We start from the raw sequence: 27,373 nt of genomic DNA, 5'->3' as shown, positions 1-27,373 counted from the left end.
ATGTGCACGGCGCCGCTGTGACTGTGTAATGCGCTGTGACACGACCTTGCGATAGTCGAAGAAGGAACGTCATGGTAGCTTTTTCACTGAGTCTAAGTGGCTTATTGGTGTCCCAACCTGAAAATGGTCGCTTGGATTTTATTCCATGAGGTGTCATTCAAGACTGTAGCATCGGTCATTTGCTGGTTTTCTGTCCCCAGGCAGGCATTCTGTAGGAAACGGTCACTGAAAGAAAGATACTGTGCGTGTGTCAGTATTAACGTTAAGGAAAGAAAATGCACTCAACAGTGATACTTGGTTGAATTCGATGAAAGAGCAACGATCTATTTCTGCTACATCGTAAACATGTATTTATAGTCTGTTCGGTATGTCCGAGAAGGACAGCGCTATGTTCAAACTTACCTGTTAACAGTAATTTACTGGGCCTTCTGCTTTTTAGCATAAGCACAAAGCAATCGTCCACAATTTTTGATACATTACCACTGAAGAAATTGCTGTTTTTCTTACTCTAGTTTTGTTGCTCTCGGCAGCAAAACCCAACGCACTTTCTAAAAGCCGCGCATTTTAGCCACAACATTGTTTACTGCGTTAGCATCAGGAGTGAGAAAGCAGAAAAAAAGGGTATATGTGTAAAGTGTGCGCATCCGGTCACGCGCAAGACTTAGAGAGGGGACGGGAGAGCTTAAAAGAGGATTATATATATATATATATATATATATATATATATATATATATATATATATATATATATATATATATATATATATATATATATATATATATCTTCTATTTGGCGATCGAGACTCGTAGCGAGCAGCTTACTTCGCGTCATTGCTCCGCTCGTGAAAAGCGACCGTACCGGTCGCTGATCGGAGGGCGACAGAGGGCGCGTGAGACAGTCTATGAGACGGACACCTCTTCGCGGGCGTAGTATGGTTTTATCCCTACTATGTGGACAATCTCGGCTCGTGGCCATCGTTAGCTCAAGCTCATAGTAGTACTCTGAGGGACTACCTCGTAGTTCACGTCGCTGAGTCGCCTGATGTTCTTGTACGGGCCAAAGTATCTATGCAGTAATTTTTCCGACAGCCCCTGACGACGGATGCGTTTCCAGACCCAAACGTGGTCGCCCGGTTCGTACTGGATGTTCCTTCGACCACTGTTGTAATGGCCGGCGTCAGTACTCTGCTGGAGGCGGGTGTGGTTGCGAGCAAGCTGTCGAGCTTTTGTGGCCTTCTGGACGATGTCGTCAGCATTGTTGCTTTTTGTTTCGTTGTCGATGGGCAGCATGGCGTCTAAAGGTGTTGTTACGCCACGCCGATAAACCAGTTCAAATGGTGTGAATCCGGTAGGTTCCTGAACAGCCGTATTGTATGCGAATGTCACGTACGGTAAAATTTGGTCCCATAACTTGTGCTCTACGTCAACGTACATCGAGATCATATCGGCGATAGTTCTGTTGAGGCACTCCGTAAGTCCATTAGTTTGTGGGTGATAGGCCGTAGTCTTCCGATGATTGGTGTAGGTCAGTGTGACGATCTACTGTATTAAGTCAGCAGTATATGCAGTCCCTCGATTGGTTAAGACGGAAGGGGCTCCATGACGTAATACGATGTCATGGACAAAGAACATGGTGATTTTTGTAGATGTTCCGCGGGTACAGGTTTTGTTTCGGCGTACCGCGTTAGGTAGTCCGTTGCGACGACTGTGCATTATTTGCCTGCGGTCGACGTTGGGAACGGACCGAGAAGATCCCTTTCAACCTGTTGAAACGGTGCTGGAGGAGGGTCAACGGGTTGAAGAAGACTAGCAGGTTTGCAAAGGTGGAACCTTGCGCAGCTGACAATCACGGCACCTCCTCACGTAGCGCTGAACGGACGAGAAGAGCTGCGGCGAGTAATATTTCTGGCGTATGCGCGCTAACGTCCTCGCGAAGCCTAAGTGTCCGGCACACGGGTCGTCATGACACGCTTGCAACACCTCTTCGCACAGTGAAACTGGGACGACGAGATGGAAAATTTCTTGACTGTTTTCGAAGTTCTTTTTGTAGAGAACTTTGTTGCCGAGGCAGTAAGAAGTCAGCCCTCGTGACATCGCTCTTGGAACAACAATGTCGGCTCCCTGAAGGTATAGGATGAGGGCACTGTTTGCACGTTGAATGTCAGCCATCTCGACAGTGTCTACTACGCCAAGAAGTGGGAAGTCTTGTTCTAAATCACTTGACTTGAAAGGTATAGGTGCACGTGAGAGGCAGTCGGCGTCGCGGTGCTTCTGTCCGGGTCTATAAACCACTGTGACGTCGTACTCCTGAAGGCGGAGGCTCCAGCTAGCGAGGTGTCTTGAACGGTCCTTAAGACTCGCAAGCCAGCACAGTGAATTGTGGTCACTTACTACTCGAAAAGGTTGACCGTACAGGTAGGGTCGGAAGTTGCCGATGGCCCAAACGACAGCGACACACTTCTTCACACTCGTGGAACAGTTGACCTACGCCTGTGTCAGACTACGGCTCGCGTAGTCTGACAGAATGTTGTCTGACAGTCTGGCAAGATGGCGCCGAACTACTCGTTCGGCGCCATCTTGCCACTAGAGGAGTATGGCAGTGAGCCCCACGTTGCTGGCGTCTGTGCGGATTTTGGTGTCAGCCTTGTCGTCGAAATGCGCGAGTATACGGGGGCTGTTTTCAGTCGCTTCCGCAATTCTGTGAATGCTGCTTGTTGCTCGTCCGTCCACTCGAAGGGTGCATCTTGGCGTGTTAAGCTCGTTAATGGTTTAGCGATCCTTGAACATCCTTCGACAAAACGACGATAATGAGCACAGAGACCTCAGAAGCGATGAACCGCCTTCTTGTCAGTTCTGCGATGGCAGCTAGCTTCTCGGGGCCTGGCCGAACACCGCGGGGGCTGACTACGTGTCAGCCCCCGCGGTGTTCGTTATTAAAAAAAATAAAGCTCGCGGACGCGTGCTGCTGCAAACACTCGTGCCACTGTACCGCGTTGAAATTCCACTAGCAGCTTGACGTCGGTGCGGTGCCGAAAACGTGCGTAGCGTAAGGTTGCGGCCAGGGCTTCGTCAGAGTGGTCGAGACTACAATGTCGGCTCCCTGAAGGTATAGGATGAGGGGAAGCAATGCACTGTCTGCACGTTGAAAGTCAGCCATCTCGACCACCCGAGTGGCTCCCAAGAGGGGAACCGTTGGTAGCATTGCGCGAATTTTGATTAGACTGAGCCAGCACAATGCTGGTTGAATATGTGCACATACATACAGAAAATGTATATTCTACTTTTGTATTCGCTTTCGTGAGCGTTGGCTCTTGCGAAACTATGTACTACAGCCAGGCAATAAAGAAAAAAAAACCAAGAGCCATGTTGTTGCCGCCTTTCACTAATGGCTAGCAAGTTTCGCGAAAAAACGCGTGCGTTACACTTGGGCGTCACTTCAAAATATCACCTTGCGGACGAGGTCTTCTTGCAGCGGGGTGGTGCAACTGCTGGTGGTGGCAGCGCGTGCCTGACCTTACGTACTCGGTTAAGGCGTGGTAACAAAGGGTCGATACCAGACCGACAAGACGCTCACGGCAACGATTGGCCCACTATTCGGCACAGTGCGTCACCGAAACCATCGTACCAGACTGACGACGGCGCAACCATGTACAACGTAACCGACGAGCGCGAGTTGTACTGCGATGGGCTTTCTTGTCGACGGCACCGACGAAATCGGTATGCCGACCATCGTTCGACCGAACCCTGTGCGATCGTCCGTCAGACGGACAACACGATAGCGACAGCGTCTTCGCGTGTATACAGGTTGTCCCACATAACTTGAGCCAAAAGCACTAAAACGACGGACGCCGACCAGGGGCCCTATAACGTAAAACTACTCCAAAATGTTATTATTCCAATCTCCTGACGTGAAGTTTGCGTAACCGCCGACGCAAGCATCGGGCGGCAGGGTTGTCTGAACAGGCCAATTAAACGCTCTCCTTGTTCATAGGAAGTCACTTTTGTTTGATTCAAGAACTAACAATATTGCCTACGCTGAGCGGCTTATCTTATTTAATTGGCTGACAAGCGGCAAGGAGCACGCTCAAGTGGAAAGGGATTTGATGGGGCCGAGCCACTACACTGAAAAGCGATAACCGGACGAAGAGGGTGGGGCGGGCGTCTGCGATTCGTCCGCTTTCCCTTATTTAACTCGTGGTAGCAAACATCGCGGCGGCATGCAATGGAAGGTTAAGAATGCCACTAAAATAGATCCTCAGCAAAAAAAAAAGAGTTGGCAGAACGAGGTCGTAAACGTGCCGAAAGTGCTTGAAAACGTTACGCGGCCAAGCAAAAAGCTTTAGTATACGTAAATAAACCCATGCTTTCCGGTAGGTGCGAGTAGCCAGTGCCTGGGCGATCGGCGACAGCTATCTTTTATTCCTTTCGGGACGGGGCAGCCTGCGGCTATTTAGAACAAAACCCAGTTTTGTTGGGCATATTAATACATTATAACGCGTACACGTCACTTTGACGCAGTGAGTTTTTGTGGCTTTGTGACGTCTCGTGACAAGCAAGTGAAGTGGGTGCAGCCTGAAAGGCTTTCACCAATAGCCGAGGGCTAGTGGCGAAAGGCGTCGAATCAGAAATAACTATTTTGCTTTTGTTCGGTCAAATCAAGCATAATCAGTGTGCACACGTCTTACCAGATGAGGAGCTATTGCGGTTTTCGTGAAGTCCCGTGACAGCCAGGCGAAGTGGGGATGGTCCAAAAAAGCTTTCAACCAATCGCGAAGGGTTGATTGCAGAATTGGAATAGAGAAGTCTGGAATAATTTTACGTTATAGCGCCCCAGAAGAAGTACTAAAAAGAATAAACCTAGAAGACCTTTCGGCTTCCCTACGGAAGCCTTGTTCACAGTGGGATGAAAGAAAGTTCACGGAAGCTTATGTATACTTCAGAACGTGACGTAAGCAGCGCGCGTATGACGGGGGGAGGGTTCCTTCATTTCAATTGAGCGTGTGACGTGTTTGTGACGTGTGTGACAGGGGGTTAGGCCTGGTGTAGGTATCTGGGCATGCGGTTGTCATCGCATGACGGTGCAAATGCCCCGTCGTGGGCCAGGCTCGCTACAGCCGACCTTGTTCATCCATCCCAAGCTTGAGAGCAGCACAATAACTCTTTTGGCGGGCTTTCTTGAGAATGCGGAAGAAAGGACCACTTGAGATATATCGTGTTGGAAACAGTTTATTGAGTGGTTTCTCAAGGTGCTCTACAACTTTGCGTATGACACATAGGGTCTGCAGCCAATACTTAAAAAAGTAAATAATTAAACATAACTGCGCCGTTAGTTAAGGGGAAAAGAAAAGACAGCCTGAGTAACTCTAGACCAATGCCAACATTATGCATTCGGTTCAACCCGCTTCAACAATTTTTAAAACTTTGGCTCAATTTATGTGGGACAACCTGTATATAATTATCCCTGCTCAAAATCAGTCAAACATACCTACCCAGTTGAAATGCACAAGCTTGAACCCCCTCAAGCCATGCACATGAAGTTTGAGCCTGTGTTGATACTGTTCAGCGAAAACCAAGCCTGGTACCGGGGAGTTCGTGGGCCCGCTTTTTGCGGTTCTAAACTGAAATGTAAGCAGTCAGGACGAATGAAATTTCCTTTATAGTTCAGTTCTCGGCTTAGCGGTTTGAAATCAGTTATACTTCACTTCTCACGATGCGTACACAATAAGCGGCAAGCGGCGACATATATTGCTGTGCCAATATCTGTATGTCACCTTTCGCATAGGTTGCCATTCCCATTAGCTTCGTAGATGGGTGGGTCTTTGCGTTTTGTTATGCTGGCACATTCCTTGATTCCAGAGATTCATTGTTTTCCTCTGCGTCAGATGGGAAACAAGAGACGGTGCATTCAGTATGCAGCAGCACAAGTAACCGTCTCGCTCAGTTATACCAACGGTGTCAGTGATGGCATGCGGATTTTCGCGACAGAACAACACAGCCTTAAATGAGCGCTTATGCTGAGCACAGTTTGATCCAATAATGTTTTATGGCACACGCAAACTGCAAGTATGATTTAATTAAAGAAAAGCGAGAACCAGTAATAAATTAACAGCCCGTAATATATGTATCGGGATCACAGTTGCCCTTGTTTAAGTGGTTCGGCCGCTCATATTGACTCGTCTCAGGATGGAACAACACGACACATACGCGCAGATATGTATGCGCTGCTACTTTTTGACATTATTTTATATCAGCGATGCACCTTTTTCACAATATTTGACGCTAACGACGAGCTGTGTCTGTAGATGTCGATGTAAAGTGTCCAGCTTTGATAAATCCGGCGTGGAAGGCTGCGCTCGAAGATTTCTTCAAAATGCGAAATTTCTGAATGATTTGTAAAAAAGAACTCAAAAAGCGAGCTCGAAGTGCAGAAATCACCGACAACAAACTCGAAGGCAGCTGTGTCGGCAAGCGGAACTCGGCGTGCCTTTATCGGCCGCACTGTGTGCACAACAGTGCACTCAGGCCCTCTCACCCAGTAGTCATTGAGTGCTTCATGGCTCAATGACTACTGCACATGACTACTAGTGCGTACTAGTACTAGTACATGACTACTAGTACATGACCGGGGTTGTTGAAGTATGGGAGAGGCCTTTGCCCTGCAGTGGGCGTAACCATGCTGCTGATGATGATGCTTCATGACTTCCAGGAACGACATTCTGCCCCGGAGAAGCCATTAAAAATTATTCGCGATCCACGAAACATACAACCGACGCGCACTGAACGTTGGCGCAGGTACGCAAATCTACGGGCGAAGGCGCCACCACCCTTCCAAAACGTTTCCAGTGGCGTGCGGCAGAGGGCAGCGCAGGAAAGAAAGAAAGATGAATTGTGTGCTGCTGACTCGCGTCAGTGCAAAGCCTACGACACTTCTGTAGCAGTTTCAGTGAAGCAGACGTGCTCCTGTGTTTTTCCGTGGCACGCTGAAGAAGATGCCGAAGACACGCGCCGTGATTACTTGCGTGTCTCTGTTGCTGGCTGACACTCACGCTCATATACCCTAAGCACAACTTTCAAGCTTACACACCGCACTCCAAAATTTGCTTATACCACGAACAGAATGTACTGCGAGAAAGACACAGGCCGAAAAACTTATCTCCCGTTTTAGAGGCCCAGATCAGCAGCGGGAGCTTCGTGAGCGCGGTTGCTATAGCCACGTTGATGTTTTGCACCCCACTCCCAGTGCTCCTTGGCGAAAAAGACCACGTGACTTCCGCCACACACACACACACACACCAACTGATGCAGGCTAGGCGGGGCCTCTCCTACGCTTTCCTTCCTCCGTGGCTATGACAGTGAACCATTGTGCTCTGCGTGAACTTATCGGCGCACTCCACCAAGCGGGGCCTGCAGGTGATCGCACGATGCGCCGTGCTCGGCTCCTGAGAGACGGAGAGGCTGTCGCTCCGTTCAGCTAAGCAGCGGCGGGCTCGCCTGATCGACTTCGCAAATTGGACACCAAACGGGGCTCATGTCAGCCGCTTACAGTATCCAAGGCAGCAGCTTAACACAACACCACTATTGCTGACATACTTTTCCCGGAATGATATGCTCACTTTTCTGGGAACGGCCACCAACGATTTTCGAGAAAGGAGCTTACAAACGCCAAGCAGAGTGGGATCCTCCGCTTAGTTTAATGCAAGCTGCCCCGCAGATACGCCACAGCATCCAATTAGTCTTGACGACGTGGCGCGGCAGTTACATGTTGCAATGAAATACTTACTTCCTTCCCGTGTTATGTCGGACAGGCTCTGTGATTTGGTTGATTCAGTTGCTCACATGCGTCGTCGCGTCATGGTATAACACGATAAGGCACGTCTAGTGTATAATCATCATCATCATGATCAGCCTGTTTTATGTCCACTGCAGGAAGAATGTCTCTCCCTGCGATCTCCAATTACCGTTGTCCTGCGCCAACGGATTCCAACTAGCGTCCGCAAATTTCTTAATTTCATCGCTCCACCTAATCTTCTGGCGTCCTCGACTGCATTTCCGTTCTCTTGGTACCCATTCTGTAACCCTGACGGTCCAACGGTTATCTAACCGGCGCATTACATGACATGCTCGCCTAGATTTTTTTCTCTTGATGTCAATTAGAATATTGTCTATACCCGTTCGCTCTCTGATCCAAACCACTCTCTTTCTGTTTTTTAACGTTATGTTTAACGTGAGCGCTGAAAGTTTTTCCATTTTCTTATTTGTTTTTTCTCCACACTACTTTTATGTGCTGTCCGATTCCACCGAAAGTATATCGTGTATCTAGCCGCGTTCATGGCCGTTTGCGTACGGGAGACCGCGAAACAACTATCTTAGAACCATTGAGAAATACTGCCCCGTGCCACCTGCCGCGATCATCAAAACCCGTATACCACGGATAATTCAAGCACGTTTTCAGGCGTTGGAGATATACTATATGGGCTTGAACTGTCTCTACCGACATGCCTCGTGCTGACTTTCTAGTGAGAGACCCCCTCCCCTCCCCCCCAAAAAGATATAATACATTGCCACGCATTTTGGATACGAAAACTAGAATGGGGGTATATTGGGTGTACTATTTGATTAAATGTCAACAAATTCAAAATACAGTATGTCACACCAAGATGAACATTCTCACTTGTTCTAGGCAGTCATCTTAACATGACATATTTATCTACTGTTTCTGATGGGAAAGTAAAAATCAAATATGATCTCTGGAGACAAACACATAGGAGCAAATGCCATTGAAAAATTAGAAATGTGTTAAAAAAAAAGCTGATTAGTTTTGTGAGAAGTGACTGCTTTTTGTCTTGCCTCTCAACACATGTATCCATGCGATAAAAAAATAGTGGTGCAATGAAATTGCATATTTGCATAGTGACATGATACATACTTGCGATGAGCACGGTCCTGTGTTCACTATAAAAACAGCTAATGCTTGGTTAGGTGCTTAAATACATTTAACATCTTTGATAGCTTACATTTAACAGCACGGGAATGCAAGGGTGCAAATACAAACCATTGTGATTCTGTATGTTAAATATTCCCTTTTATCTACTTTTTACACCTAATTTTAGAAGTATGACCTCCTTTTAGGTTACAGAAAGGGGAAGTATTGGGGGAAGGGAGTCCCATGTTTAAGAAGTCATTATCGTTTTGTGCATGCTCACGGAACCAGTTCATTAGAACCGCTCGTGCCTACCAAAGCAAAAGCAAGGAGCAATTAAGGCATTTAACTTTGTACACCGTGGTGCACACCTTATTTCTTAGAAGCCAGAGAGTCACTTGGAATTGAAAATTATTTTAAAAAGGTAAAATTATTGTTTCTCCGGTGAAATAGTCATATGATAGCTTCTGGCTGGTATTTTACCTTTTTAATAGAGTGACTCAATCTACTTGCCAACCAAGTATGCTAGTGGAGGTAGAGATGCGTTCAATGCAAGGAACTGAGAACGTCTGAGTAGAGCGCTTCTTCATCAATTGGCGGATGTGAACATAGAGTGTTAAGCAAAAGCCCCTTAGTTTCATGGCTTCTGTACACATAATTTTTATAAAGCAAAATAAAATTAACGCATTTTTGCACATGGTCAATTTCTAGACTTAAGATAGAGTTCACAGTGAGGCGATATATTAATCTTCCCAGACGCATATGTACTTGTTTTCAGACAAAGACTCTGTGAAGTGCGAAAACTTTTCTTGCTTTAGCGCATCATAACTAGGAAGAAAGCTTTGGTTTCAGGTAGTTGGCTCATTGTGCAAGTATATGCATAGTCGCATGCAAAATCCACGTGCATGGAAGGCATATGGGAAACAGGATGGTGCCATTCTTTGTTTGTTTTTTTCGTGCACTTCTCTGCCTGTACTTATGCTTATGTCGCCTTTAATGCATCACATTCATCACATCTGATTTTTGGCTCACATCTGAAGCTTAGAACGACAGAAAGCTGAGCTAGTTGGTAAGGATTCATTATGCAAAAAAGAAGAAGTGAGGCGTGCAGACAGGACACAAGAGTAGAGAAGTGGACAACACGAACGCCTATTATCAACTGAAGCGAGCACTGAGGCGAAAAAACAAAGAAGACACAAAACTAAACAGACTTAAACTGTCTCTACCGACATGCCCCGTGCTGAATTTCTAGTGAGAGCACCCCCCCCCCCTTTGCCCCCCCCCCCTCCGCAAGAAAAATATATTGTAGCGCTAAATGAAGAGAAAAAGTGATGAGAAGTGTACGTAACCGCAGAAGAAATCATTTGAAAAGTGTTTTTTTTCCCCCAAAGCCATCTCTGTGGGCAATCGACTGCCTGCTGCACTTGTTAGCACAATTGGTAATGACGTTCTTGTAGCGGCTATTAAAATTTCCTTTCTTTCTGGCTGCGACTGCGGTTTACGTCGCCATCACTTTCTCACAGGTCAGTTTAGAGACTAACGTATATATTTGCTTAGCGTGCTTGTAGCATGATTTCATTTTTGTTTAGCCAAAGCTGCGTAGCGTTTTCTTGAATTTGTACAGTGGAAATGCGCAATATGATTCTGACGTAACACTTTTGCACCTTTTCTCTTTGTATTTCTGTTCAGGAGTTTAATATGCAGCGCTATAGAATTGTTCTGTGCACAGTGTCTAACCTCCCCCCATCCCCAATCCTCCCGACCCCTAACAGTAATGCCTAAGGGCCGGCCGCTGTGGGTGACGGATAAATAAATAAATAAATAAATAAATAAATAAATAAATAAATAAATAAATGAATAAATAAATAAATAAACATGTGTCCCGATGTCATGAAGCAGAGAGCGGTCACGTGTAATCAGAACCCCGTGGGACTTTAGCAATCATCCCAATTCGCTATGTCGTATGCATTGCCGGTAGCACATTGGTTGCCCGGACGCGCCGACGCGCCTGCTCAGCAGTTTGTTGCTGCCGAATGGCGGCTTTTCGAACCATCGGGACAGGTCGTAGCAACCCACTGGGGCAATCTGCGTTGATGGAATTTGACAATGTGGCGGAATTTGACAAAGCGTCCAAAACAGCGTCCTGCACAAGGAAACGCGGCGCCTTGTATCGCCAGCCTTGAGCAGTGCTTCCGGCCCATCTCCCAGGTAGCGCGCCGGGCAGCTAGGTATGGCCCGGCAAGGGAGTCGTCAGACGTCCATGAAGCTTCAGCAGACGGAAATGCCTCTGGTGTTTGGTTTATGCCAGGGCAGTTTCGCGGCCCTAAACTTCGCGCCCATATTGCACGCCGCTGGGGAAGCAAAATCCGAGTGCTTATTCTGGCTAAGCTCGTGCGGCTTCCTGAGGGCTCTTTGAGATGCTGTGAAATAAGGTCCTGATAAACAAAGACACACACATGGCAACGGTTTATCCAAGGAAAAGAAACACTAAATAATAGTTTTGTCAGTGCGTCAGCTTGTTTTCACGTGGGGTTTGTTTTAGTGAACACAAGTCTTTGCTACCAGGCAGTGTAAACACCTCTAGAGTAACATTATTATCGTAATTATTATTTGATTTGAAGGCATATATTCACTTGACAGGAAAGGCATAGCGAGGAGCAGGTTGGCAACTGCCACCGGAAGGGGCACAATGCCTGCCTACTCTTCAGAAAGGAGGAGACAGAAACATAGAAATGGAAGATAGGAAGAAGGGGATGAAAAATTAAAGAAAGATCAAGATGGGACAAGTCTCGAAGAAGAACAAACACAGAAAAGGTCATGCACAGATGGGCCGGTCACTGCGGGTTGCGCTACTTTAAAATAGAAGAAATTGCGTCTGAAGTCTCTTCAGTTGAAAATAGACATATGTTACTAACGTGAACCTAAGTACTGCGAGAAAAGTGAACCTAGGTACTGCGAGAAAAGTAATGAGAGCGCAATGAGCCTGATCACGTCGAGACGCACAACCACTGGGGTACAAACAATTGTCGAGTGTTGCACACTGCAGGCCAGTGAGATGGTAGTCCCTCACTAGCGACGTGCGCTGCGCAATGAAAGGAGGACACTTCAATGTGAAGTGCTAAAGTGTCTCGCAGCAGCCGCAAGACGTGCACGACGGACCGGCCGCGCGGCCTTGCCAGTATAAACGTTCGCGCACGTTCACGCAGCCAACCCTTGGCTTGAGCCTTGAGTAGTTGTGGTCTAGAGCGACGAGGCAAGCCTCGACCGCGAACACAGGGCGAGAACGTTCTATTTGCGACGCGCTCGTCTAGATGCTGCTTGAGTAGGTGGCGACAAATCAGCAGAAGAGCGTCATCAAGCTTGCACAAAATTTCAGGGCAGACGCAGTCATTGCCAGAGCAATTTGAAGCCAGCCGATCAGCCTTTTCATTTCCGGTGATCCCTACGTGTGAAGGTGTCCATTGGGCAACGAGAAATACCCCACGTGATGCAATTTTGTGACACGCACTTTCATCCGGCGCTCTGACAGAAAATTGTGCACAAAGCGGACAAGACGACCCAAAATTCCGGCTATTGCAAGAGCGAAAATAATTGCCTTATGCGCAACCGAGTCGAAAGGTTGCTGTATGTATAGGAAGAACATGTAGGCGGAATACTTGTTGCCTCAAGCAAATTCGAGCGCTGATACTAGGTCTGAGATGATGTCCAGAGCTGAATGGCGGCGACGAAAGCCACTCATGACATCAGGTATAAAACCTCACCTTCTCCATTCTGACATTTAAGCTACACAGGGTCATTGCCTCCAATAACTTGATGACATTGGAAGTTAGGGTTATTGACCGGTAGGATTTGAGGCTTCTTGCTGGGCACCCTGGCTTTAAAATTGGTATCACCACGGACGATTTCCATTCAGCAGGGATTACACCGGTTCTCCATACTTTATTGTAGTCGTCCAATATACGGTTATGTAAACTATCATCAATGTTCCGCAGTGCTTGGAACGTCACACCGTCTTCATCTGGTAGAGTGCGGCGTTTCGAGCGGCTGAGCGTGTGCCACAGCTGCTCAAGTCTGCTTCATCCATCTGGCAGGCTGGACCGTAGAAAGCGATTGTGGTACTCTGACCCGTGACAGAAGCAAAGTCGCCGTTTGTCGTGCCACTGTACATAGGAGAAGTGAGAAGGTCGCCAAGAGCCTTTTCATGTGTTGATCACTGGCCAGTCGCTGTGCACAATGCAGCCGTCGGACCTTTGCAGATTTCGAGAATGCGGAGAGCGTTCAGGATGTGCTGTAAACTTACGAAACCACTTCAAGTATGCAGCGAACTACACAAGGCTGCCCAGCTCTTGCGACGAAGCTGTGTTGTATGCCGCCGTATGGCTGAATCAGTGCGATTATACATAGTCCAGTGGGTGCGCCGTTTAGAGCGCTGTGCCCACCTATAAGCGCCCCGTCGAAATGCGCGGAGTCGCAAAAGGTTTAGTTGGCCGATACTCCGTCGTCGTTGTACTGTAGCTTCTCGTAAACACTAACTCATTAGTTTGAACAGACTGTCTTGAGGTGGTGCGTCTGAGATCAGCTGACGGAACTTGTCCCAGTTTGTCACTGTATAGACGACAGTCTGGCGGCCCGCAGTATGTGTTGGTGTTAACCAAATGGTTAAATGATCTGAGCCCCACGAGTCAGGTTCACATGAACACGCTCAGCACACATCTCTCGTTGATATCGCATGGTCCATAGTGGCATACTCCTTTCCTATACGTATCAACGTAGGTGAACCGTCATTCGTATTTGCAGGTCATTTTTGATAATAAGCTGGGTAATCTCTGCGCAAGCAAAGGCATCACGCACATGAAGAAATAACGTTCTGCGCACTGTGTGTGCTGGTTGTACCACATCGTGTTTCCGTACCCTATTGTTAACGTATGTCAAGCACCTGTCCTGTTGTTAGCTTCAGTGTCATAAACAGGCACACGACGTGAAAAAGCGAATATACACATAGAGCACCACGCAAAGAGCCACTCACAACAAATTTGTTGAGCGGAAAGCAAATTTTATCTATATAAGACGTGCTGCTACTGCACTTTTGTATCAATAAAACACCACTGCTTGTATAAATAGGCTCCGCTTCTTGCTCAATAAATTTCTTGGAAGTAATGTTTTGTGTGTGTAGCCCTTTAGTATTTTTCGCCGTTTTCGATCCTATCGCCTGAAGATGAAAAAATCAAGTTCACTTGGATATCTCTAGGTGGATGAATGCGAAAGCATCGCGACGTCTCTCCGATGAAGCTTCGGTCTCGTTCACGTACACGTGTGGACCTCCAGAAAAGCAGAGCGCTGCAGCTGCTGATTGAGAAGTCCAAGTCGTCCATCGGAGAGCATGACAGAACTCACCGAAATCAGCGCACGGACTAGCGGCGCGGCGCTATATGTAGATTGGCCACACAGTTGTCGCTGCCTGGCAACTGCAGCATATCATTATCATCATAATCATCATTCTAGCTACGCCCACTGCAGGGCAAACGCCTCTCCCATACTTCTCCAACTACACCGGTCACGTGCTAATTGTGGCCATGTTGTCCCTGCAAGCTTTTAATCTCATCCGCCCACCTAACTTTCTGCCGCCCCCTGCTACGCTTCCCTTATCTTGTAGTCTAGTCCGTAACCCTTAATGACCATCGGTTATCTTACCTCCTCATTACATGTCCTGCCCATGCCTATTTCTCTTTCTTGATTTCCACTAAGCTGTCATTAACTCGCGTTTATTCCCTCACCCAATCTGCTCTTTTCTTATCCCTTAACGTTACACCCATCATTCTTCTTTCCATAGCTCTTTGCGTCGTCCTCAATTTAAGTAGGACCCTTTTCGTAAGCCTGCAAGTTTCTGCCCCGTAGGTGAGTACTGGTAAGACACAACTGTTATACACTTTTCTCTTGAGGGATAATGGCAACCTGCTGTTCATAATCTAAGAATGCCTGCCGAACGCACGCCAGCCCATTCTTATTCTTCTGATTATTTGAATCTCACGATCGAGATCCGCGGTCACTACCTGTCCTAAGTAGATGTATTTCCTTACCATTTCCAGTGCCTCGCTACCTATCGTGAACTGCTGTTCTCTTCCGAGACTGTTAAACATTACTTTAGTTTTCTGCAGATTAATTGTTAGACCCACTCTCCTGCTTTGCCTCTCCAGGTCAGTGAGTATGCATTGCAATTGGTCCCCTGAGTTACTAGGCAAGGCACTATCATCATCATCACTATATAATCGGAAGCTGCTAAGGTATTCTCCATTAACTTTTATCCCCAATTCTTCCCATTTCAGGTCTCTGAATACCTCCTGTAAACACGCTGTGAATAGCACTGGATAGATCGTGTCTCCCTGCCGGACGTCCTTCTTAATTGGGATTTTGTTGCTTTCTTTATGGAGGAATACGGTGGCTGTGGAACCGCTATAGATATCTTTCAGTATTTTTTTTACCTACAGCTTGGCTACACCGTGATTCCGTAATTCCTGCATGACTGCTGAGGTTTGGACTGAATCAAACGCTCTCTCGTAATCAATGAAAACTGTATATAAGGGTTCGCTACATTCCTGCAGCGTATATACAACCGTAATCTTTACCGGAAAACGCTTGCGGCGAACGCCATGCGCGAAGGCGAGTATTCTGGTTCTTTTTTTTCCGTACGGCCTCTACCGCCGCTTCCTCTGCTGCGGATGGATGGATGGATGGATGGATGGATGGATGGATGGATGGATGGATGGATGGATGGATTTTATGAGCGTCCCCTTTGAAGGGGGTGGTGGGCTGTGCCACCAAGCTCTTGCTGTTAATATGCCTAATGTCCTACCTAGGTTAAAAAAAGCATTATACAAAATCAAAATAACTTTTTTCAGGGCATTTCCTGCGGAGACAGACTAAAGGCTGAAACAGCCTGGCTCGGCCCCTGCCTCCGTTCAGTTCATACAGCATTTACGCGCACAGTAACGTTTACATAAAGTGTACATTATATGAAAATTGCAGTTTCACACAATGTACAGCCGAAGAAGGAAAAAGAGTGACTTCTAATATATCAGATAACAAGTATGAGATGCATACATATTGTAGGAGTTGGAGGTCATAGGGAGGAACTTGGGAGGAACTAGGCGTACAGGGTTTATTTAGATATTTACAATAAAACAAGAGATGCATTCGACAGTCCAGCGTGACTCCCAAATGGACCATGTAAGACGAAGCATACAGCACACGAGCACGAAGCTCCAAGCATCAAGCACTCCGCATGTCGAGCACGAGCACAACTGCTGCTTAAAAATCCTCTGTCCTCCCTAGACCCCTAGGGGAGGGAAAACTGCTGTCCAACCTTAGTCCAATCGGGCCGTCCACAGTCGTTGGGGCGTAGTCGACCCGCCTTTTGAGGGGGAGGGCTCACACACTCACATACGCACTTTGGTTTCCCAGAACCCGAATTGAGCGGGTCCTCGTAGCCAGACGGTCACGCCTGAACCCAGCCGGCGCCTCTTAGTTCTAGGGCTGACTTTCTCCGGTAGTGGTCACGAGTGTCAGCGGACTCTGACGAATCCTGCGGCTCGAGGAAAAACGTACCGCAGAGCACCCTTTTGTTAGAGGAGCTCTTCTTGCTGCAAAGAGACCATGAAGGCAATGACAAATCAACCAACAATACACGGTCCGCCAAACATGGCCAGCCCTGCTGCCGTCGCCGACTCTGCGAAGAAGCCGCATGGTGGGTTAACGCTGCCGTGGTCTCCAATTCTCCGAAGGAAGTTCATGGTCGGTATGCGCTGTCGTCTTCGCCGGTTCTCTGAACGGCGCCACCACCGCGGGTCGATCGAAGCACCTGCAGCGGGCTGAGATAGCTTTGCAGAGCAGTAACCCTGCAGGCCGATCGTAACAATATGCACACAGATCACGCAAATATACATATACAAAAGGGACCCACAGGATTCATGTGTTAGATAGCTAGTAGGCCTTTTGATCATGTTACGGATATGTAGAAAAAGATTGTGTTCCAGTACAATGTGCGTACAAAACCAAAAAATTAATTCAGAAATGCTAAGAATAAAGTTGAAACTAATGTAAAACAGTCTACAATACACATGCTGTTGTGACAAGAAACGTTTTGTACATTCTTTTAAGTATACCAGGGCTATCTGTCCAATTTATTATGTCTTTCTGTTTATTTAGCATCTGTATAGCTTGATATTTTAACGATTGTTGCCCGCAATTTGCCCTAATCTTCGGAAGCCTCCTCCTATGCTGCTTAAACCTGTACTGATGTTCAACTACCATATCAATGTCCTTGTATATGTTTGTGGCGTGTATATGTTGCCCTAATTTACAATTATAAACTGGATTGGCTATAAGCATGTTGTGTTTCACAAATAACTGCCTGGTACGTAAGTCACGGATATCTCCTGCATAATTTTCAAAAAATACGTAGCACGCCGTTTTTGTAGTACCGTTAATCTATTTAGTTGCGCTGAGTGGTGGTACCCCATACTAGCGAACAGTAGGTAATCTTAGAATATACTAGAGTGTAATAAAGAGTTTTTTTAGCCGAAGAGGTATCAATGTAGAAATATTTCCAATGCATCCTACTGATCGAGCTATATCGACTAACAAATGGTCCACATGACATGACCATGCCAAAGACTCTTGGAACCAAACGCCTAGGAATTTTCTCAAGTGTTTGCTGAACACTCTCGGTTCCATACGTGATATGCATGACGTGTTGGTGGCGTTTATTTGGAGGAGAAAAATTATATATTTGGTTTTAGAGCCATTTAATTGTAGACATATCGTTTAGTCGTTCGGATAGGTATTGTAGATAATGATTAGCATTTTCTTGCAGTTCACGTTTCGTCCGTGAAGTAAAAAATATGTTAGTATCGTCCGCAAACATTACTATGTCAAGGGTGTTGAACTCCCACAACCAAATTTTCTGACCGTCTTTTTGCTTTTGTACGTCTCCGTTTTTTGTCGTTTCCCTACTTTTCTTCCACCAATCTTCCAATCGCCTCTTACTAATCTCTATTGCGGACATGTTTACTTTTCCCCTGCTCTCGCTTAACCCAAGGGCTTCAAGGAGGCCAGTGGTGCCTAAATCGACCGCAGGGCAGATAGATGTCTTTATATTCTGATATAACATGCTCCATTGTTTCCCTAGCTTTACCGCAGCAAGCACATAATTCGTCTTCCTTCTTATATCTCGCTTTATAGGTGCGTGTTCTAAGGCATCCCGATCTCTCATCTAAAAGTAATAAACTTCCCTTTGAGTTATCATAAGTTCTTTCTTTCCTGATTTCGTTTTTTCCTCTTAAGTTGTTACTCATGGAAGGTTTCGTATCAGTTGCCGGCACCCATGAGATTATTTCAGGCTCTTTGACTTCTCGCTTGACGTTCTTTATTGCTGTGTTGCCCACCCTACGGGCCGCATGTATACTTGCTGGTGAGCGTCCTAGTTATTTTCCTTCACGGTGAATCATTGTTTTTCCTGTACAGATCCCTCAACGCTCTCCCAGCTCATTTGCTTTTTTCCCATATTCCTCATTCGTTCTTCATACTCAATTTTACTGCGAGCTTCCCTCACTTCAAAACTAGTCCAGCCCATATCACCCCGCACAGCTTCATTAGTAGTCTTCCCGTGAGCGCCCAATGCGAGGCGACCCACTGACCTTTGGTTCACATCGAGTCCTGATTGCACCCCTGATTTAAAGCTAACAACCGCTTTTCCAAAAGTAAGTTCTGGAACCATTACGCCTTTCCACATGCCTCGGAACACCTCGTACCTATTGTATCCCCATAGCGCTCTGTGCTTCATTATGGCTGCATTTCTCATTCCCTTGACTGTTATTTTTTCCTCTGTTTCCATATATCGGTTGCCTTCGTTTATCCATATACCAAGGTATTTATATTCTGTTACCCGAGGTATTTCCTAGCCCTGTATCGCCACTGTCTGTTCACTGTTTTTATTGAATACCATAACACCGGATTTTCTAACACTAAATTTCAACCCTAAATTGTTGCCTTCCTGTCCACAGATATTAGCCAGACGTTGCAAATCACTTTGCTCGTTAGCTAGCAACGCAATATCGTCCGCATAAGATAAACCTGGAAGCTGCTGCTCTAATACTGTACCCGCATGTTTGTATGACAGATTAAAACCGATATTACGTCCTTCTAGCGCCCTCTCCACCCTCACCATGTACATCATAAACAGCAGTGGGGACAAAGAGCACGCCTGCCTCAGTCCCTTGTTGATATGAACTTTCTCCTCGCTCCTCATCCCTTCCCATTCAACGCAAATGGTATTTTCTTGGTAAATGTCTGTCAAAAGCTGCAGACAATCGTCACCTAAGCCTTCCCCTTCCAGAATATCCCACAAAATGTTGCGGTCTACGTTGTCATAGGCTCCTGTAATGTCTAAAAAGGCCACATTTAATGGTCTGCTTTCTACTTTTGGTGCGGATGCGCTGAGGTGAGCGCCATCTGGTGGCTCTTCAAGGAACCCAACGCCTACGCAGCGTGCGCCTCCCGTTAATCAGCTGTAACCACGTGACTTTTTGTACCATCTCGGGTAACGCCGCCTGATTCCCGGCTTCATGAGTCATATAATGATTTCGCATTACGAAACAACGATGCGCAAATTTCCGTACTAACTCCACGTACGTTTCGGCCATGAGGTCTAACAGAGAAACACCTCCATTTTCTTTCTCTTTTCTATCTTTATTAGCAGCGAGACATTCTTTGGATCACTTTAGGCACTTTTGAGTTGGCACCCGTCTCGTTTCGGGCCTTTCCTCCAAACATATTACCCGTTAAATGCTGGTTTTGAACCTTGGTCCCTCAGAACAGCTGCCTGATACTATAACTATTCAGCCACAATCGCTTTTTCTTCTTTACTTTATTCTCTGATTGAGGTTACATCACAAAGCTGAAGAAAAAGAACCCAAATAACGAATTCGAACTGTGAAATTTCCTCCGCCCAACCAAGGGGCATAACCTTTCTTTTATATAAAGTGATTGTACGGACACTAGAGGTGCGTTCGCACCGTCTCGCAACATGCGTGTCGTACACGTAGAGCGCGATTAGCCTCGAAGACGACGCTGCGTCGGCAACGCTCGGTCCTGACAGTGGGCGCCGGCCACAGTGTACAAGTGCGTTGGCCACGCGTATACAGTTGAGTGAGCCAATGAGATAAGTGTGGTGACTCTGCGAAGTGTCGAACTGGCGCAAGCTCTGCTCTCGTCAACGCGGCGATAAATAGGGTCATGGAATCTCAGCAACTGCCCTCGGATAGTCCTTTGATTCAATCGGTTTCGAAGGGTTCCCCCAAAAAAGTTCCGGTTAGAGGTCGGTTCTAAGATGGTGGAAAGATATTGGTCCGGTTCAGTTCCGGCTCGATACCTTGCTGGCGTCACATGAATTCACACGGTGCGTGGGATATTCATTTTTTAGTGTAATTTTCGCGAATATGGCAACGTTTCCTAGATTGGCAGCCTGCCTAACTATTATGGCAAGACTTTCCCTTAAATGTGCCACCGAGCTTTCGTGCAAGAAAAATAAAACTATGAATGTTTAAGTATACGTGCAAGCATTGGAACGGTAGATTCTGCTGACAGCCATCTTGTGTATATATTCTCTGCGGTAATGTCGACTCTTTTTCACCCCGTCACGCTTCCTTGCTTCAAACTAAGGAGGTAAACTTGTATAGAAGGCGACAGACGACTGAATTTTGGCAGTCGTCGGTGGAGGATGATTGTGTTGAGGTGCAGTGGAGCCACCTATAACAATTTCAGATAAAGTGAAAATCTCCTATAGCGTCGAAAAAAAAACTATTCCGCTTGCATTATATGCGTTCTCATGTAAGGAAAGAAAATGGTGGGGGGGAACGGAATGAAGTGATTTAATAACGTGTTAAATCCGCAAAAAATGAGACACGAATTTGCTGTCATTTACGGAGCAAAGTAGTTAAATATGTACAATGGTTTCAGAATGCTCAGTTTTTGGACGCATTGTATGCTAGATTTTAACTCTATATCTCATTCAACGAAATGAGTATGATTTAAGACGTGCCCTTTCTGCTTGACCCTACAGCGTGAGGTTAGTGTCGCTAAATTTGGCTTCCTAGAACGCAAAACGCATCGTACTGTAAAAGTCGCTAAATAAAGCACCACCAGCATTCACGACGCTCTTTCTGGCTAAGTACAGAGCGCCTCGAAGTAGCAGCAAAGACGAAATCCCAAAACCTCGCGTTGTCCGCGGACGTCTCCAACTATGTCGCCTCGCAGTCTGGGCATGCCAGAGTTCCAGGCTATCTCTATCTGTAGTATCTAGCTGATGACGCTGAGAGGTTGGCGGGGATGACTTCATACGTGACATCGGTCACTTGTCGCACCACACGGTATGGGCCAGTGTAGCGCGACAGCAGCTTTTCGGAAAGGCCCACAAGTCGAATGGGTGACCAGAGAAGCACCAGAGAACCCGGAGTAAAGTGTACGTCGCGATGGTGGCAATCATAGAGGCGTCTCTGATGCTCCTGCGAGGCCTCGAGACGGGTGGGGGTGAGCTGGCGCGCGTGGTCGGCGTGTGCGATCGCGTCGCGGGCGTATTCAGTGGCTGAACGTGTGGCCGAGGGCAACAAAGTGTCTAAGGGCAACGCTGGTTCTCGGCCATTTAGGAGATAGAATGGTGAATAACCGGCGGTGTCGTGACGCGGTGAGAATTATACGCGAACGTCACATATAGTAAGTGAAGATCCCAGTCGTGGTTGTCGGTCGCAACGTACTTGGATAGCCTGTCGGTGATGGTCCGGTTGAGGCGCTCCGTGAGGCCGTTGGTCTGTGGGTGGTAGGACGTACTGAACTTGTGCTTAGTCGAGCAGGAGCGGAGGATGTCTTCGACGACTGCCGACATAAAGCTGCGGCCACGGTCAGTGAGTAATTGGCGCGGAGCACCGTGCACTAAATTGATGTCATAGAGCAGAAAGTCAGCAACGTCAGTAGCACAACTTGTCAGGAGGGCTCTGGTGATTGCGTACCACGTAGCATAATCAGTAGCGACGGCGACCCATTTATTTCCGGAGCCTGATAGAGGAAACGCTCGAAGAAGGTCTAGGCCAACACGGAAAAAGGGTTCCGGTGGGATGTCGATCGGCTGGAGACATCCAGCTGGAGGTGTGGAGGGCTTCTTCCGGCGCTGACAGGGCTCACAAGCGGCAACGTAGCGCCGCACGGAGCGGGCGAGACCCGGCCAAAAGAATCGACGGCGTACACGGCCGTATGTGCGCGAGACGCCCAAGTGTCCAGCCACGGGAGCGTCGTGAAGTTGTTGGAGGACAGTAGAACGCAGGTGTGATGGAATTACGAGCAGAAGGTCAAGGCCGTGTGGATCGAGATCGCGGCGGTATAGTGTCCCCTCCTTAAGGAGAAACATCAGGAGAGAGGCGTCGCCAGGCGTTGACTCCAGATGGTAGATGAGGGCTCGTAATGAAGGACCGCGGCGTTGCTCGTTGCCGATTTCAAGCAACTGGGACACAGAGAAAACGCAAGCGATGGTGTCCGCATCAGCCGGGTCGTCGACGGGGTAGCGGGACAAACAATTGGCATCCTGCTGCAAACATCCCGACTTATATACCACGCAGAAGGTATATTCTTGCAGGCGTCACGCCCAGCGAGCGAGTCGTGCCGTGGGATCCTTGAGCGAGGATAGCCAGCAGAGCGCGTGGTGATCAGTGATGACACAGAAGGGGCGTCCATACAAGTATGGACGAAACATGGCAACAGCCCACACAAGAGCGAGGCACTCGCGCTCTGTGATTGAATAATTGCGCTCGGCGGGTGATAGAAGTCGGCTGGCATAGGCTATAGCGCAATCATGTCCACGCTGGCGTTGTGCTAACACTGCTGCTATGCCGTGACCACTGGCATCAATTCGAACTTCCGTTGAGGCAGACGGGTCAAAATGGGCCAGAATTGAAGGCGTGGTAAGGAGAGTAGTGAGCTGCGAAAAAGATGCGGCATGGTTAGGTCCCCCAGAAAATAGGGCGTCTTTCTTCAAGAGGTCGGTAAGGGGACGTGCGATGGTAGCAAAATCCTTCACAAAGCGTCGGAAATAAGAGCACAGCCCTACGAAACTACGAACGTCCTTGGTAGACTTCGGAACAGGAAAGTTCGTAACGGCGCGAATTTTGTCCGGATCAGGTCGCACGCCTCTGGCGTCCACGAGGTGTCCAAGGACGGCGATATGGTGGCGAGCGAAGTGACATTTTTGAAGAGTTCAACTGGAGACCGGCGCGGCGGAACACGTCAAGAATCGCTGAAAGACGGTCTAGATGCGTGTCAAAGGTGGGCGAATAAACGATGACGTCGTCCAGATAGCACAAACAGGTGGACCACTTGAACCTCTGAAGCAAAGAGTCCATCATTCGTTCGAAGGTGGCGGGCGCGTTACAGAGACCGAAAGGCATCACCTTGAAGTGATAAAGGCCGTCAGGGGTAATAAATATAGTCTTCTCTCGGTCCATGTCGTCGACGGATATCTGCCAGTAGCCGGACCGTAAGTCGATAGAAGAAAAGTAGGTGGCACCGTACAAAGGGTACACGTCCTTTTTTGTGATTTTGATCAGGTGGCGATAATCTACACGAAAGCGCCACGTGCCTTCCTTCTTTTTTACGAGTACGACGGGAGAAGGCCAGGGACTACAAGAAGGCTTGATAATGCCCTTTGCAAGCATCTTTTTGACTTCCTGTTGGATAACAGCTCGTTCGAACGCAGAAACACGATATGGACATCGGTGAATAGGGTTCGCATCGCCAGTGTTTATGCGATGGGTCACGACGGACGTTTGACCTAAGGGTCGATTGTCAAAGTCAAAATGTCGCGACAGCTTTCAAGAACGCGGCAAAGAGCATCAGCTTGAACAGGTGTAAGGTCTGAGGAAACCATCTTCTTAATGTCGACGTCAGCACCGTGCGATGACGTCACGGTATGGGCTGAGCTGTGACGATCTTCCACTGTGAATGGCTCGATCTCACCATCCTGCAAAGCGCTAATTACAGCCAATGAAATCCCCTTAGGCAGAACTTGCGCGGTTAGCGCGAAATTGACAAGGGGAAGGCAGGTGCGGTTACCAGTAATTGTCAGTACAGTGTGTGGCACGGTAACAACATGTGTAAGTATAACTGCTGGAATTGGTGCGACCACGTAATTACCGTCAGGTACAGCTGGTGAGGACAATAAGTCGACATGTGTCACAGATTGAGGCGGTAGGCGAATAAAATCCATGCAGCTCAAACGGCTTGGAGGCGGGTCCACATGGTCGGCAAGAAGAGGCAAGTCAAGGCGAAGTGAGCCGGCCGAACAGTCAATGAGGGCAGAATGATTGGCAAGGAAATTCAGACCGAGAATGAGTTCGTGAGGGCAATGCTCGATGACGGTGAAGAGAACGACGGTTTGTCCCTTAGCAATGGTGAGGCGGGCAGAGCACATGCCAACAATACCGACAGTCCCTCCGTCGGCGACTTGTACAACTCGTTCCGGGGCGGGCGTCAGAACTTTCTTGAGCCGAGCATGTGTTGGCGGACTAGTTGGGTAAGCATGATTACAAAGACGGCGCCGAATAAAACAACACACGAAGAACGGGGACACGAGACAGCACGTAGGCGCACTAACAACTGAGTGTTTTATTTCTTGACATAGTAATATATAGCTGCTGCCAAGGATCAAAACAACAAGAATAAACAGGTCAGTCACCTGCATCGCACAAGGAAGCCAAGATACAGAATAACTTTTTAAGTGTCACTCTCAAGATACGCCAGTTCCTTTGTCGAAAAAATTACTAAGGCTACCAAAAAAAGTTATTCTGTATCTTGGCTTCCTTGTGCGATGCAGATGACTGCCCTGTTTATTCTTGTTGTTTTGATCCTTGACAGCAGCTATATATTATTATGTCAAGAAATAAAACACTCAGTTGTTAGTGCGCCTACGTGCTGTCTCGTGTCCCCCTTCTTCGTGTGTTGTTTTATTCGGCGCCGTCTTTGTAATCACTTCTTGAGCCGACGGCGAAGAGCAGCACTCATAATGGACACATGCGTCCCGGTGTCAATCAACGCGCACACAGGAACATTGTGTCGACGAGAACGTCCAAAAGATTCTTGTTCGTGGGTAAAGTGAAGCGAGGATTTCGTGCCAATTTCGTCATTGCAGCTTCACCTCCAGAAGCTGCACTGTCTAGTTTTCCGGTCGGGGGTGCGGCGAGTAGGTCGGAGAAGGAGCACGGCGTGACGGGGGGAACGATATTGACGACGGGAGGGAGAAAGTGAGCCGGAGTAGCGGGGCCGTGTCAAAGGTGTCGCAGGGTCAGATGATAGGGCGGGAATAGAAGGGGCGAAGGAAAAGGACGCGCTAGAGGGGCGAGGGTGGTAATCAGGAGAATAGTGCACCGGAGAAGTCCAGCGGCTGCGGCAGTGGTGAGCGACATGTCCTATGCGTCGGCAGTTAAAACAGTTCGGCTTGTCGTCCATGGTTCGCCATTCGGAGGGGTTGCGCTGTCGATAAGAGGAGTAAGAAGGGCGCGGAGGGGACGTGCGTGGAGAAAGAGGTTCCGAGCCTAAGGAACGAATGGATTGCAGGCCGACGTTGGACAACTCTTGACGGACGACGGCCTGGATCAAGGAGATTGTCACCGGAGAATGATCAGGTGACGGGAATGAAGGGGCCGCCGGTTGTGCCGCTTCGACCTCACGACGAATGATGCGGGTCAAGTTGGCACGTCGCGACGGCTGGTGGAAGAGGTCGTCACAGGATGACGTAGCAGCTGTGTTGGGAAGTCGCGTGATGTGCTGGGATACCCGGTGGCTTTTAGCATGCTCAAGACGGCGGCACTCCTTGAGGATCGTATCAATGCTGGTGAGGTTCGTAAACACCAGTAAATTGAAGGCGTCGTCAGCAATGCCTTTGAGGACGTGATTAACCTTATCGTCCTCAGACATGGTCGGGTCAGCCTTGGTACAAAGGGCCAAGACATCGAGAATGTAGGACACGTAGGACTTGGTCGACGTCTGTACACGTGTGGCAAGGGCTTTCCTGGCATTGACTTGACGACCGAAGGGATTGGCAAAAAGGTCGCGGAGCTTCTCTTTCAATAGATCCCAGCTCGAGATCTCCTCTTCGTGAGTGTGGAACCATGCAAGTGGAGCTCCGTCGAGGTAGAAAAGAACGTTCGCAAGCATAATGGTCGGATCCCACCTGTGACTGGTGCTGACACGTTCGTATAAGCGGAGCCAGTCGTCAACATCGGGACTGCCGACTCTGGTGAAAACACCAGGATACCGAGGGGTGGGGGGCAACGGCGACGTAGGTCGGGGCTGCAGGCGGAGACGGTTGCGTAGATGAAGTGCCGCCAGCAGGAGCCGAAGTTGCACTGTCGCCGTTTCGACCGCTGCGAAGCTCCATGATGGGTACGGGGAACGTCCACCTCCACCAAATTAATGTTACGTGTAGCTGATGTACAAGTCTATTTACAATATATTTACACGTAGACCAACGGTGGCAAAGATGGCGACGCTATATCAAGCGGGGTCTCGTCGTCTTCTTTCTCCCCAGTGCAGCCACACTGTGGCGGCTGTTCCGTGGCAATATAAGAGCGAAACTCGTATGACGAGTGAATTTCCACCTACTGCATACAGATTAATGAAAGTCTCGTGTACAGTTGGAAGGCTGTTCTGTTCGCTCGGGCACTGCCTTGTGTGACCTTTCTTATATGAAAAACGTCGGTAAAGTGAACATTCTTTTCGGTTTCCGGCTGTTCAGTGTACGAGGGTCCTGCTGCAGCAGGAAACCCGTTTACAAGCGACCGAAGTGCGCCAAGATACGACGTGTCGACTTTTGCAGACGAAGGAAAGGGGAATAACGATATGGAAATCAGTGCGGCATTTTTTCGGCGTTTTCTTGCACAGCCGTGTTCGCACGCCTGAGATAAGTGGCTGGGGAAGCCATAATTCTTGCGAAACCAAAATTTGAGCTTGAATTTACGAGGGGAGATGTAAAACGACGCGGAACCCTGGCCAATTCTTGTTCATGGACTTCTCCTTCTTTCAATGCTAATAATGGTGCAGGCCAAAATATCCGCATGTCATTTTTCTTCACAAGGTGCACTACCATGGAAACAGGTAGAAAAAATGGAGCTACGCGGCATTTAATGAGTCCGTTGGCAATAAGAAAAAAATAACAGCGATGATTTATTATAAGATAAACTAGTAACACGTCAGAATCAGACAAATCAATTGCGCGTCGAGGGGTGGATATCTAGTGTTTCTCGATGAGTACCAGTTTCTTGCGTGTTTCGGGTCGTTTTCTTTCGACTGCCCGTTTCGAACCCCGTGTGAAATTATATTCCTGACGTTAGGATGAGTCTCGGTGGGTCCGAGACTGCA

The 27,373-nt window shown here is 47.9% G+C and overlaps 1 protein-coding gene across 1 annotated transcript in view; it reads left to right on the top strand.

The window, feature by feature from the left end:
- Positions 1-27,373, top strand: part of LOC142582172 (uncharacterized) — a 673,231-nt gene that overhangs the window by 178,846 nt on the left and 467,012 nt on the right. The gene's annotated exons all lie outside the window — the stretch shown is intronic.

The sequence above is a fragment of the Dermacentor variabilis genome, chromosome 5 (genome assembly GCF_050947875.1).
Source record: "Dermacentor variabilis isolate Ectoservices chromosome 5, ASM5094787v1, whole genome shotgun sequence".
Taxonomy (NCBI): domain Eukaryota; kingdom Metazoa; phylum Arthropoda; class Arachnida; order Ixodida; family Ixodidae; genus Dermacentor; species Dermacentor variabilis.
The sequence above is the reverse complement of the archived record's forward strand: the minus strand, read 5'-3'. Positions and strand labels throughout refer to the sequence as shown.